Source organism: Equus caballus, chromosome 15, assembly GCF_041296265.1.
Source record: "Equus caballus isolate H_3958 breed thoroughbred chromosome 15, TB-T2T, whole genome shotgun sequence".
In the NCBI taxonomy this organism is placed as follows: domain Eukaryota; kingdom Metazoa; phylum Chordata; class Mammalia; order Perissodactyla; family Equidae; genus Equus; species Equus caballus.
The window spans coordinates 76,881,776-76,896,525 of record NC_091698.1 but is presented as its reverse complement, the minus strand read 5'-3'; the positions used below and the strand labels follow the sequence as shown (position 1 = coordinate 76,896,525).

The window sequence follows — 14,750 nt, the reverse complement described above, 5'->3', positions numbered from 1 at the left end:
AACACCAAGCGTCTGGAGAAAAGATAGTTATGTAAATAGTAGAAGCATATAGCATTTGGGGCTGCATTTGTGGGATGGGGTTTGCAGCTCAGTCTGTGCATCACCGTCTCCACTGCTCTGAGAGTGAGCAAACGCAGCAGCCCCTGAGCCCCCTACCCCCCTGAGTCTTTTGCTTCTTTATGGGTTGGTCACAGATTTCCCCTGTGTGAGTTCTGAATCCCTTTACCTTGCATCCACCCATGTTCAGGAAGTCCCCCATCCAGCTACTGCCCTGGGTCAGCCTCCAGCCTTGCAGACGGGTGCTCTCTGCTGTTAGCAACTTGGGGGCTCTGCCCAGCCGACCTGACCATGCCTCTCCTCATCCCGAGGCACTTGCCTGCCTTCACCGGCGGCACTGACCTCACTCCAGCGCTGGCCCTGCCTCCTCAGCCCTGTTGCTTGCTCCCCAGACTGTGAATCAACCTGGTCTTGGAGCATTTTACCCACCTTTGTGGCCAGCGTGTGTTGCTTCCATTTGTTAGGGAGTGTTAAGCATGCAGTCTCAAGAAAAACTGCCCAGAGGAGATGACTTCCTCAGGAGAAATGTAGATGATAAGTTCCTTAAGGAGAAACCACGTTTTATTACTGAGAGGCAATGCTGTGTTCTAGTGGGACTTCTGGTTCTGAAGTCAGTTTGTAGTCTAGCCAGGTGACTTGCCTGGTGTGTTACCCTAGCCAGGCGACTTGACCTCTGCACAGTGTCCATCTGAAAAATTGGAATAATAATATCTACCTCATTGGGTAGATAATGAGTATCTACCTCATTGGGGTTGTTATGAGGAATAACTGAGCAGACTCATCTGTGTAAATCTCTTGAACAGTGGCTTGTACATAGGGAGCATATAGTAAGTGTCAGCTGTCCTTGTGCCTCCACATTAAACACTATGGTTTATACCTAATTGGTGCTTATTAAATATTTTGTTGAGTAATTGTAATGTTCAGAGGTAGACAAATGATTTGTTCATTTCTTACCATAAAATGAAAATAATATTTGTTTGCAATAAAGCATTGTAGGCATAAGACATTCCCTCCCTGGTGGGGGCCTGGCTAGTAGGATGTTCCAAATTCAGTATCAATAACCATGTGCCTATGATTTATTAATCAGACCTGTCATACCCGGCCAGTCAGAAATCTATGTTTACTGGCTCCCAAGGTAACTTTGCAAGGGAAAAACAGCTCAGTGAGGTGATTTATTTCCAGTAAGCATTGTTACGGGAACATTTTGAACTCTAGCATGTGGGATGGCTATGTTAATGAGGCTCTGCCCTTTCCTTATGGATCGCTCTGCCTTCTAACTTGTGTTTGCTTCTAAGGTAGGAGATGGGTAGAAAAATGCTCTTTAAATGAATAGGTTCTTGCTTCTTCCTAGCCCACTCAGTGCCTAGCGTGGGGCCACGCAAGTAGTAGTTGCTCAATAAATGGGGTTTTAAGTTAATAAGTAAATTCATGGGACATTTTCTTCGCATTACATCACCTGGACAGCTGGAAGGTGCTTGTGAGGAGGTTTTGTTTGTGATTTTCCCCCAGGCAGGTTAGTATGCCAGACATGATTGTTCCCTCTTGCTGATGGGGTACTGAATTTGAGGGCTACTCTCAGAGTTTCTGCTCATCTACGATAAGAGGAACAAATGGTCCCCAAATGGTCCCGATGAGATGGTGGGGGAAGGGCACTGCCACTCAGGTTTGATGAAGTGTCTTGGCCGTCCTCAGGATGAAGATCACAGCTGTCACAGAAGGGAGGTAAGTCATTGTTTTTTAAGTTAAGAAAGTTAGTTAAAAAGTTTACGCTGATAATAGTTCGTGTGGCAAGGACTGAAGAATATTTATCTTTGTGTTCTCTTGATAGGGACAGGGGCTGTGATCCTAAAGACAAGAGTTTTTAACCCAGAACCTGGAGATTACAATTTGGAAAAGATGGTTTTTAAAAAGTGATCATGTCCACAAAGGTGACAAGAACATGAACCTGAAGTCCTTTATCGGTGTGTAAGTGCTTCTTTTCATTCTAAAAATATTTATTGATTCTAAAAGCAGTTTATGTAACAGAATTGTAACAGTATTAAGTATCCTTTTTCTTTATGGAGAACTTGGAAGAGCTTTGAGCAAACACACACACATACTCAGTCAAACAAAATGCCTTGCCTTACCTTTTTAAATGCCATTTATGTTGCCTGTTGTCATTTTAATAACATTTCCTTTTTTTTTTCTTTTAGGTCTCAGTGTATTCCAGAATATCTTTTTGGCAGTCAAATCCGCCTCTGGTACCCAACTTAAAAAAAAATAAATTTACCACAACTAGAAGGACCTGCAACTAAGATATACAGCTATGTACCAGGGGGGATTTGGGGAGATAAAGCATAAAAAAAATTAAAAAATAAAAAATAAATTTATTTCAATGCAAACAAGTATAGTCTGGTTCTTGTGGGACAAGATTATCTTACCAGATGGTTTGAAGAATTCATCGTTTCACAAAAAGAAGAGCGGCGTCTACGATTCCCTTCTTCCCTCTTTCTCACGTCTCTCTCACCCAGATTGAAGCAGCCCATTTAAAACCTGATCTTCATAAAAGGAAGCGCTGTTGCAGAGCCCCCTTTGTTGGCCATCTGACTGCTTTTGCTGTCTTTCTGCCCTGTGCGCATGTGCAGGAATCAGCCCTGACAGCAGAGCCGTCTGCTGACAGTACAGGGAGACCGGCACATGGCGGGAAGGTGCAGGTTTTACTGAATAGAGCACTGAACCATTTTCTTATGAAGGATAGTATGTACTTGGGGGGAGAAAGTCCAATTTCTAGTTAGTTCCAGATGATTCACCACGCAGAAAGCGTCTTCTCTCACTAGTGTTTGGGTCTTAGTAAATAAAGGGAGTGTTCTGTGTTGAATCCTGGCTTGACAAGAAGGAGGTAGTAATTGATCAGGAATTCTGTTTTTTTCAATGAAAGCAGTTGCTTAGAATGAGATGACTGTACATCAGGATACCTTTTCGTAGGACCATTTTTATCATCTTACCCACAGACTTAGTCTTTGCTGTCAGACTTTACTCATAGGGATTTATTAACAGCAATGGTTGGTTTTTAAAAAAGGGAAAAGATAGACATTTAGTTGAAGTACAGTTGGCAGATTTTGACCATTCAGGGGTGGTTTCTCTACGGAGTATCATTTAGAGGCTAACAAATGCTTTTTATGACTTTGTCTGGTACAGGAATGGCAGCCCTACGTAGGTTCCTCTTCATTTATTCCCTCTCTGCAGCCTCCCCAGCACTCTCTCTCTTTTCTTTTCCTTCCAAATTCGGTTCCCATCAGTCAGGTATCTGAAGAGCAGGCTGAGTCCTGTCCCCAGTATGGGGGGATGCCAGTCCAGCCACATTCTTCTATTCCTCTCTGCCCCAGGAGAGGACAGTCACCCTGACTATCTTGGGAGGGAGTGGGGTCCGAGCCCAGACTGCAGTTGGCTCATTCACCTGTTTACTCGGGGCCCAGGTTGGGCTCTAGTTCCTCATTTTCTTCACAGCTTCTGCCTCCCGTGGGCTAGGATTTCTCTGTTTCAGGGGCTCAGCACTGGGCACTGTGCAGTGATGCTCCCAGCACCGTTCTTGGGAGCTTTGGACTCCTTGGGTGCAGGTGGTCCCAAGTTGTCAAGTCCCATCATGCCACGGCCCTTAGCGCCACAGGGTGATCTTGATGGGACGTACATCCTACAGCCTGATTCCATGAGGCCTGGGACCCTGCAAGCAGGAGGAGTTGGGAGGCCCCTGAGAGGTCAGAGCCTGAGCTTTGAACCCAGACGCTATGGAGTTAAAATCTGAAGGACACAGAGATCACAAGAAAGACACCGAGAGAGTCTGGAGACACTGAGTCAGAGGCGAAGGAATCCAATATTGCAAGAGGAGAATGTGCTTGGGAGGGTAAGAAGTTTGGCTGCCTTCTGAGTAAAAGTGGCATTCTGTTTGTTAGCCAAAAATACATCAGATCTTGAACATGACTGAGGTCAGAGAGCTGTTGCTATACCAGGAATCAGAGAATTACAGAGTTGGAAGGGTCCTCAGAGAAGTGTCTCTGGCAAGCCCCCTCATTTTACAGATTCAGGAACGAGGCCCATAAAGTTCATCGTGTTCTCTTAATGTTTTGTATAATTTCTGCTGTGCCTTCAGTGATGGCATCTTCTTCCTTCTGAACCCAAAGAGGTTGAGGGGCTTCCTCTTGCCCACTCTGGAGGGAGCTCTTGGGGCCCCTCTTGCCTGCCTCACCCCGTGACTTTGGTCCCAGAGTAGTGGGCACAGCAGGGGAATTGGCCTCTGCTGAACTTTTCTCTCCATGCCCGCCTCCTTGCCCCATCTCTACCCGCCCTGCAGGAATTTGGAGCCCTCCCCATGGGGGTGTGAAGCCACTGGAATGTGACACTCTGACCCCTGGCAGTTGAGTGTCCTGGATGGACCTGGCCTGGGAAACAGGAAGGACTCAGGGGAGGGGGGAAGAGTGCCCCATGGCCTTGGGGTGGGACGGAAGGAAAGGAAGTGCTGGGCAGTGTGACCTTCCCAAGTAGGCCCAGCTGACTTCCACAGCACAGGAGACCAGGCAGGCAGGGACACTGGGCTGGCAAACTGAATAGGTGGGTTTCCCCAGGCCAGGCCCATGGGTGGGGGCCTCTGGGAGTGCTGGGCCCCAGGGGGTGAGCTCCCAGAGCAATTGGGGTGAGGAGAGGATTTGAGGGGAAGAAGGGAGGAGCAGACCAGAAGGCAGAGGAAACTTGTGGGAGATGATGAAGGTGAAGGAGGTGGATGGAAAGAAGCAATGTACGTTTCTCACCTTAGAAACCAAGTATGTCAGAAGGTGGGCAAGACCTTCCTAAGGAAACTTCCACCCCGTTCTGAGACCCTGGTGCTTTCTGTGTGTGTGTGTGTGTGTGTGTGTGTGTGTGTGTGTGTGTGTGTGTGTGTGTTTTGAGGAAGATTAGCCCTGAGCTAACTGCTGCCACTCCTCCTCTTTTTGCTGAGGAAGACTGGTGCTGAGCTAACATCGGTGCCCATCTTCCTCTACTTTCTATGTGGGACACCTGCCACAGCATGGCGTACCAGGTGGTGCCATGTCCGCACCTGGGATCCAAACCGGCGAACCCCGGGCCACCAAAGTGGAACGTGCGCACTTAACCGCTGTGCCACTGGGTCGGCCCCCCCCGGTGCTTTTTAACATGCTCACTTTTGGCAAGACAGAATCGTAGAAAGCCAGGGTTAGTGAAGGGGGTGGCTGCACATGATGGACCCCCCCTTACCACCCTCAGATCAGTTACCTCCCTTGAAATGATTTTCAAAAACCTGAGGCCCGGCCTCAGCGTGATGATGTGTCCCCCAGCTCCTTGCCTTCCTCTGGGATAAGGGAACCCTGCTTCCTCCCACTTGAAGCCTGTTGCAGAACCAGGATGCAGAGCAAGGACTTGGAACTGCCTCCTGCAAGCCCTTGTGAAACCATGAGCAGATGATACTGTTGCCAAACTGCACGTGAGGTTTGCCAGAATGGCAAGCGAGCTTTTCTTCGTTGGGGATGTTTAAAATTAAATTCCACGCTCGTGGGAAAGGAATAGAAACTATAGGTGACACAGTGTTTCTGAAACACCTGTTAAGGAGGCGAGAACTAACTGCCACCGTACCTGAAGGGATCAGCCTTCCTTTGTGACTGCAGTCTGTGTGCCGAGTCAGTTGCCTCTTCCTGTGCCCAGGGTGTCTTGGACCATAATTAGTGTTCCGTGGTCATGCCCCATCCTGTCTGAAGTGAAGGTGCTCATCTCCCTTCCTCCTTTCTCACGTGATGTTGTTCAGAGCCCTGGGAACAGTGGCCCTGATGCTGAGTAGGAATGTCTTGGTCATTAGACTCATTCATTGGGCCTGCACAACAGGGTCTGTGGCACCCCTTTCTCCACCCAACTGATACCAAAAGCCACCAGGAGAGGCCCAGTGGGATGCTGCAGGCAGGGCAGCAGGTAAGCAGGCCAGGTCTCACTCCTCAAGGTGTGCATCTCAGGTCTGCCCTGAGAACCTACCGATCTTCTCTACGTTTGGGTGTTTAAAGAGCTGAATTATTAAAGAACACGTTAAGTGCTTATATGTGACTTTAAAGCTACGTATCTGTATGCATGCTAATCCTTTGAAAATTGGTGATCTTTATTGTTAGCTAAATAGGAAATGGATTTCATCAGAGCCTCTTTTGGGAATTGACTACATTTGGTATTTCCTTTTATATCCTAAAAATGATTAGCTCTTGAAATGTGTATTGAACCTAAGAGGGAATAATATTTAACCTTTCAGGTAGGAGTTAAGGTTGGTGTAGTTCCACAAATTGTGAGTTTCATTATTTGGACAATTTTCTGATGACTTCTTTTACACTCTAAAGACTAACTTTAAATAGAATAACACTACAGGAGTACGATCTTGAAAAATCCGCCTACCTAACTGCATATGGGAGTACATATTGCTGTAGCATGTGGAAAAAGGACTGGGTACTCACATGGGTTGTATTTATGTTTCCTTTTGGAAGCAAATCAGTTATTCTCTGTATGTGTATGTTTCTGCATGCATGTGTTTTAACTTGAAATGTAGAAATATATAAAATTTTTCTATAACTTTGACACTATATATCTTTTTCTTTTTGGTGAGGAAGATTAGCCCTGAGCTAACATCTGTTGCCAATCCTCCTCTTTTTGCTGAGGAAGACTGGCCCTGAGCTAACATCTGTGCCCATCTTCCTCTATTTTATATGTAGGATGTCTGCCACAGCATGGCTTGACAAACAGTGCCTAGGTCCGTACCCAGGATCCAAACCTCCAAACCCTGGGCTGCTGAAGTGGAGCGTGTGAACTTAACCACTACACCACCAGGCCAGCCCCATACGCTATATTTTAAAATACCTGAAAGGTGCCTGCTTCCTAAGTCCCTGCTAGGCATGAATTACTATAAAGTTTATTTTTCTGCATCTCAAACATTCCAGAAAAGTAATAAATATAAATGCATAAGTATTGAAGAACTTAAGCAAACCTGAATCTTACATATGTGCAGAATATCTTTAAAGCTGTTGCTTTTTTTTTTCTTGAGTGTTAACTCAGAGAGTGTTCACCTACTCCAGTTTACCATTCATTTTCTCCAGTCAGCGGACTAAGGCCTGCTGTGGACCATCTCAGCGTGGAGTGCCTGTAGAAATGAGGGAGGCACCGTTTCTGCCCCCAAGAAGCTCAGAATCCAGTTGCAAACAAGCAGCTGCAATGCCCTGGGATAAGTGAAGTGTTGCGATAAGTGAAGTGTTGCGGGTAGGAGAAAATCAAGCAAACCTTGATTTTCTTGAGAAACATTTCGGGTGGGCACAGGAAGATAGTAGCAGATTTCTAGGTGAACAGGGAAGGAAGGATTGTGCTTCCACAGAGGAAGTGGAATCAGCAAAGGCCCATCGAAGTGAAAATGCAATGTAGACTGACTGAGTACATATTTATGGAGGACCTACTGTGCACTAAGCCTTGTTCCAGGGGCAGAAGATATAGCTGTGAACAAGACAGACAAAAATCCGTACCAACCTGGGGCTTTCTGGTAGAGAGAGACAAGATGAGCGAAATTAGTAGATAAACCATGTACCACGCCAAGAGGAGATAAGTGCTGTGCAGAAAAATAAAGCAGAGAAAAGGCGCAGGGCTGCACAGTGGTATTTGTTTGCGGTTTTAAATAGAGTGGTTGTGGAAAGCTTGCCGAGAAGTTGTGTTTCATCTGGGCCCTCAAGGAGCGCAGGCGTGTGAACTGGGCCCATGCCTGGGGGAGGGCACTCGTGGAGGGGACACGAGTGCGAAGGCCCGGAGGCTTCAGTGGCCTGGGAAGGGAAGAGGTGCTGGCTGTGCAGTGAGAAGTAACGGGGAGGTCAGCTGGGGCCAGGCACAGGCCTCATTTGTCAGTGTGAGGGGTCGGACTTGATCCTACAGGCAGACGGGCGCCATTAACGATTTTTGGATACTCTTAATTGTTAGCTTTGTCATCACTGAGACCCTCAAATTGAGTACCCCATGACTCACAGCTTGGTGTCTGTTGGAGTAGAGGTTTGATTACTATGCAAAGGAAACTTGTTTTGTGAGAAATATGCAAACTATTTTTCAAACATGGTTTTAAGATTTCTTAATCTTTCTGTGGTCTTATTATATTTACTTGTATGATTTATTTTACACGAATCTTAGAGGTTAAATCATTGCTGTGTAAGCCGTAGTCCTCCCATGATATTAATATTCATTTCTTGACATACCCTAAGACGAGACTCCTGCTTTTTATTGTCCCCTAATCTACATTTGCTTCTAGGTAGAGAGTTCTAGAGTGAATTTGAATTTCAAGGACTTGATACCTTTAAACATGAGACAGACCCTGTGTTGCATCAGGTTTCTCTGTTTTTTTTTTGGTGAGGAAGGTTGTCCCTGAGCTAACATCTGTGCCCATCTTCTTCTATTTTGTATGTGGGATACCGCCACAGCATGGCATAATGAGCCATGTGTACTTCTGTGCCCAGGATCTGGACCCATGAATCCCAGGATGCCGAAGTGGCACCACCAGACCGGCCCCATGAGGTTTCTTAATAGGCCACAGCTGTCTCTCATTCTCATTTCCAGTTTATAGCACTTCCCACATAAATATTTGGTAGCAATGTGGATTTTAATGACGTTTTTGGGAAAAAAGATCTGGACATATACTTCAAACTTTCACTGATGATGAAGCTGGGTAACAGTAGGAAATTGTCAACCGTGCACACAAAAAAAGTGTTCATTGAATATTGTTGGCAAATTGTGCTTTGTCGCCAGGACCAGAGAGCAGGAGATTCATGGAGGGTGTAGAAAATAAGTAAGATCAAACATAGAGATAAACGTGCTTCACAGAAGAATTTAAAGGTTGGGGTTTTTAGGCATGATATTTCTGGATGATATTTCTTTGTAGAACAGTACTGGAGTTACTGGAAAGATCAGTTAGAAATACAGTTATTAGAATTAAACTTGATCACTCTTTTGGTTCTTAGCGTCTTCCACTTGGTTTACTTTGAAGAATGCAGATAAATTGTTAAGGTAAACTTCCCAGCAGTGCTCAAGATGATGTGTAAAACCATTCCTTCCAATCGATTGCCACCTGATTTCACAAAATTATTATCCTGAAAGGTTCCGTAATGCTGCTTACAGATCATTACACCTTTTAAAAATCTTTATTTGCCCCTCAGGAGTTGCTGTATATGACGGCATTGTTGCCTTAACAAAGAAGCCCTTGTTTCCTGGATGGTGGAATAGTTGGGGTCATGTTTATATTGTTGAGTTTTCAGTTCTGATGTTTCCAAAGGTGCTTTTGCAACTCCGTTTGTCTTGGATCAGAAGGTGTCATAGAGAGGCCTCTGCCTGCCCCATGGTAATGACCATCAGCAGAAGGTCTCTAGGCTATACTCTCTCTAGATGGGCTTCTCCAGAGATGGGAAAAATAGCAGTGTTCCTTCCCTTTTTCCTGATGCTCAGCTTCTCTGGACTCACTTGAACTGGAAATATCGCCCAACCCTTTGACCACCTCGCTTCCCTGTTTCTTCATTCCTCCTGTTGCCCGCTTGATGATGGTCAGTGTGGAATTCAGACCTAGGTTGCTTAGCTTCTCTCCTCAGCTAAATGTGCTAATCTGTGGAAAATGCCTAGTATGGTCTCTGTGCATAAAAATGTGGCTCAGTGAATGTTAGCTGTTCTCAGAAGATTCATCTCAGGGGCAGGGGAGGGGGTGAAATGCGCTTCATTATCTGTGCTAACTGTTCAGCTAGTATAATGAAAAATTTATGTCCTTCAAAGTGCTTGTTTTCAGAACACCGTCTTCGTTTTATTCTTGTTTGTTTGACGTTCTGGCCACATTTCTTCTTTTCAGTGTAGTGGTTCACGCTGTTGGATGAGTGCAATCGAGAAGAAAGGCATTCCCGTATCTAGTCTGCTGTTTTCGTTCTTGGTCATTTGACTAACAGATTTTAGGTTAGAGAATACATTAATATTTATCAAATGGTACTGTGCATTATTCATATCCACAAGTACCTTTCTGGCAAGAAGCATTAAGTTGTGTCATATTATCTAATTATGGTCATGATAGATGAAAGTGGTAGAAAGGGAGATAATAGAGTTTATTATTTAAGTTATTATTTATTTATCTAGCATCGTTGAGGAATATGTTCACTCATTCATTTGACACGTCATAAATATTTATTGATGTGTGGAAGTGTTGGTTAATACACTGTTGAGGTTAAGAGAAAACTTGAGTTAGTATTAATATTTTACAGGTAGGAAGACTGAGATCCAACGATGTTTCTCAGTTATTTCTAAACAATTGACTTTCTTCTCCTACCACCAAACTCACTTTCCAGAAGAAGTTTGGCACTTAGGGGGCCGGCCCGGTGGCACAGTGGTTAAGTGCGTACATTCTGCTTCTCGGCGACCCAGGGTTCGCTGGTTCGGATCCTGGATGCAGACATGGCACTGCTTGGCACGCCGTGCTGTGGTAGGCATCCCACATATAAAGTAGAGGAAGATGGGCACAGATGTTAGCTCAGGGCCAGGCTTTCTCAGCAAAAAGAGGAGGACTGGCAGTAGTTAGCTCAGGGCTAATCTTCCACAAAAAAAAAAGTTTGGCACTTGAAAATTCAATTACTTTGCTTACATTCAAGTCCTCTTATCCTCTAACCTCCTGTTCCTGTTCATTCCTTATGTAGATACTTATTTTTCTAAGCCCTCTGCTAACCCAGTGATGAAAAAGAAGAGTAAAACTAGATCCGTAGCTTTAAAGAACTTACTTTCTGGTGGAGGAAATTAGATGAGCAATTTCATTATACTGCCATAAATGAAAGAAATTTAATAGATACACAATAGAAGTCCTACAGAGGGGATAATACTGAATTCAGTCCCTATAGCGTGGATGAAACCTGGAGAAAGTATTAAAGACTGAGTAGGAGTTTTCAAAGCAGGTACAGAGAAGTTTTCTAGGCAGAGAGAACAGCTTGTGCAAAGCCATGGAGTCATGAAGGAGGCTGGGTCATTTAGGGAGCACATAGTCATTACTGCTAGAGTAAGGGGGAAGAGTGGAGGAGATGAGGTTGAAGAGGTGGATTGGGATCAAATCAAAACAGGCTTTGTGTTCCATGCCAAAGATTTGAATGGCCAGATGTTGGACTTTATTTTGTAGACCATTGCTTCCCAACTCCATATCCTTAAGAAGTGAGATAGGGCTGTTCTTATAATGCCGCTCGCTGGATGCTCCCTACACTGAAGGTACCTCTGTAGGAGAATAGGACACTGGGAGCCAGGTACCTAAGGGATGGCTAATCCCCTGGCTTAATTCAAGGATGGCTTTTAGAGTATCTAGTAGAAGAGAAGAAATGTGAAACAATCAAGCACTTCTCCAAGGTAATTTTTCCTTCAAGACGTATTAATTTGTAAGCAGTGGTACAGTTGGTAACTGAAAACTGATGTTCTTTGAAGCTGGCTAAACATGGAGTGCATGTTTTAATGGACATTCAAGCTCAGAGAAGACTGTGATGCTTAATGTGACACATACCTGAGACAGAAGGCCAATCAAACACTGCACAAACGTGGGCCAGGGGAGAAGGCCTGAGAAGTTTCTTAAAAAATATTGGGATCCAATCTCAAAGCAGAGGAAATGTAAGGGAGTTGAGTTCTACACCATAGGCACAGTCACGCTAATTGTAGCTAGGGAAAAATTTACATGAGCAATCAAATACCTGTCTTGGTTATTTTTAAAAATTCAGAAATGTAACTATTTAATATCTGACTTTGAGTAACTTCCTGGTAAAACCATTAAAGAGAAACTGATTGAAAAAAATACTTCTTTGTAAAATTACCTGGATGAGTTAACATGCTGAATGAGACTGTTAATCATAAGCCATTTATCAGATGTCTTAATGAGCTTTTTGAAGAACCAGTTTTTTATGTTGCTTTTACCTCTGTTGCATTGATTGTGTCCATCAATTTTGATGTGTGGTATTTCTGTTCTTCATTTTTAAGTACTTGGCTGACTTTCCATAATCCTCTCCCATTTGAAATAAAACCTTTATATAGAAATTTCTGAAGATATACAGAAGTAGAGACAGTTGTATAATGACACAGTGCTTCAACAGTTATCAATTCATGGCCAATCCTGTTTTAATAAATTGAGACCTCAGCTCGTGAATCCTTGAGGATGGGAGGTGCTAGAATTGTTATGTTACAAGCACCATTGGCTTGCCTGACAGCGCACAGTGACCGTTTTCCAAACCTCAAACAGGTCTGATGATGGGAAACTATTTTAAATTTAAATTATGACCGCCCTGAGCGTATGATTCTCTCATGCTGTTCCCAGTAAATTGTTGTCATTGTACATTATCAACAAAGATGCCAGAATAAGGAAACAGGAGGATAAAGTCTAAAGGGACCTCACAAATTATCCATTACACCTCCATTTTAGTAATGAAGAAATTGGAGCCTAGAGGGCCAAATGTCTTGTTCAGGGTCACTCTGAACTAATGACAGAGCTAAGGTGGTGGTCTCCTGTGACACTGATCCTCTTCTGGGCTGTTTTTCTATATCTACTTTAAGGTGGATGGTTCCTGATTTAGGCAGAATTGTAAAATAGGAGAGTTGGGTTCTGTAATCCCAGTCTCCTTATCTTTTCTTCTTCTTTCATGAATTCCTTTCTTTTGGAGAGACTGCTTTTCTTTTTTTTTTTTTTTTTTTAAGATTGACACCTGAGCTAACAACTGTTGCCAATCTTTTTTTTTCCTGCTTTATCTCCCCAAATCCCCCCGGTACATAGTTGCATATCTTAGTTGTAGGTCCTTCTAGTTGTGGCATGTGGGAGGCCGCCTCAACGTGGCCTGACGAGCGGTGCCATGTCCACGCCCAGGATCCGAACCGGCGAAACCTGGGCCGTCGCAGCGGAGCTCGAACTTAACCACTCAGCCACGGGGCCGGCCCCTATGCTTGTCTTTTCTTATGCTGCTCTCTGTTCCCCACCAGCTTCCTGCTATCAAAAAGGAAATTATCCTTCCCTTACTTAACCTTTTCCTGTTTCAGGATTCCTAGAGACATTTTATTCACATACTTGGTATGATTTTGGTTAGAATGATGGAAAATTGTACTGTAAACTCCTCTTTCCTAGTATTTTGAATCCTTAGCACCTTGCTCAGTTTTTGATGTATAATAGATAGCAACATCTGTTTGAGGAATGAATGATTAAAAGAAAGGATGAATGAATGAATGAGTTTACATTCTATAGTTCATCTCTGGTTCTCTGTTAGTCGTGTTGCTAAGGAGTCTAACAAATTACAGCAGTGGAACATTTGCTTATCATTAATAAATATTTTACTGTAAGTTGATTTAGTAAATTTCATCAGTGCTGTTTGTTTTTCAAAGAATTCCTCACTTGAACGTAATATGAATCAGTGGTCATGTTTGTTATATATTTAGAGGTTTGCATCAGTTTAAGAGTTAGTCTTCAAAAAATTATTTATGTGCATATTTTAATATTTCCATTGTTTTGAATTCAGGCTTTGTCCATTTTGGTGTATAGTTACATATGCCTATCATAGCTTCACTTTGTGGAAATGCCTGTAAAACAAATTTTTGCAACATGAATCATCTCTACTGATAACTATAATTTTGTCCTTCCTGCTTTGCACTGATTACAGCACAAGGAAGAGAGGGAGAGGGAAGCACCAGCTTTTGGACCATCCGCCTTAAGCTCAAAGCAGAGAGAATGAAAGCTCACTGCATTAGTTTCCTCCTTGAGCAAAACTGAATGCCTGATAACAGCCAGCCAGGAGCTGGGGGAGTTAAAGCAGCAATTTTACATTGCACTGGAGTTTCTAGGCTGGCATGGAAAGAGATGCCAGTATTAGCTATTTGCATCTTACTGTAGCCACAGGGATATGTGAACAGCTGGAGAATTAATTTGATATATATTCCCAGAAGCCTCTCTTCTGCCAACAGAATTCCATTACCGTGAGCCTCTGAGTGTGTACTGTGAATTTGTTTCTTGCTTTTTAATATCTGCTATAGCATATTTCTGGTAAGTGGATTGCCACATAACAGGGTGCAGCTATATCTTGCTTCAGAGTAAACTCCACTAACCTACGCTGGTACAAGGTAGAAAAGCTCTGACTGTACAACTGCCTTTGGCCTTCAGGAAGTCAGATTTCAGATGAACACACAGTGCTTTGTCCAGTAAGTGCAGTCACACCTGAAACGTTTTATTCCATGTTAGTGGAATTTCAGACCCCGACAAGCAGATGGAAGGATATTTTGAAGGGCACAGAGGACCCGTCAGGCCAGGGTTGCCATGGCCTGTTTCTAGAGCTCTGGGGCATGGGAGGCATGTATCCCCCAGAGCAGCTGCTTCCCAGATCTGGAGCTGGGTGTGTCTCTGTGCATCTTCTGAGACGCCTCTTCCTTCGCATCCTTTTTCTCCATGCCCCCTTTCCTAGTCTCAGGATCGAAACTCCTTTCTAACTAGCCTTGGCATTTAAAATCTTTTATAGCAAAATGTGGAAGGAAGGAATTTCAGCCATCAACAAGAATATCGGAAGATCCTTTATGGAGCAGGAAGACCAAGTCCAGGATAAGACTGCATGTGGCTATTGGAAGTGCAGGTGTTTTTGCTTTGGTACCACATGTGCGCTTTTAAAACAAAACACGCATTTGCAGAATCA

General features: G+C 43.9%; 1 protein-coding gene and 1 long non-coding RNA gene across 2 annotated transcripts in view; both read left to right on the top strand.

The window, feature by feature from the left end:
* Positions 1 to 14,750, top strand: part of CRIM1 (cysteine rich transmembrane BMP regulator 1) — a 187,289-nt gene that overhangs the window by 20,721 nt on the left and 151,818 nt on the right. The window lies entirely within an intron of this gene.
* On the top strand, positions 1,215 to 1,993 carry LOC102149932 (uncharacterized). Its single transcript, XR_002800216.2, has 3 exons — positions 1,215 to 1,352; positions 1,750 to 1,779; positions 1,886 to 1,993. It is a non-coding gene; the product is annotated as an uncharacterized lncRNA (long non-coding RNA).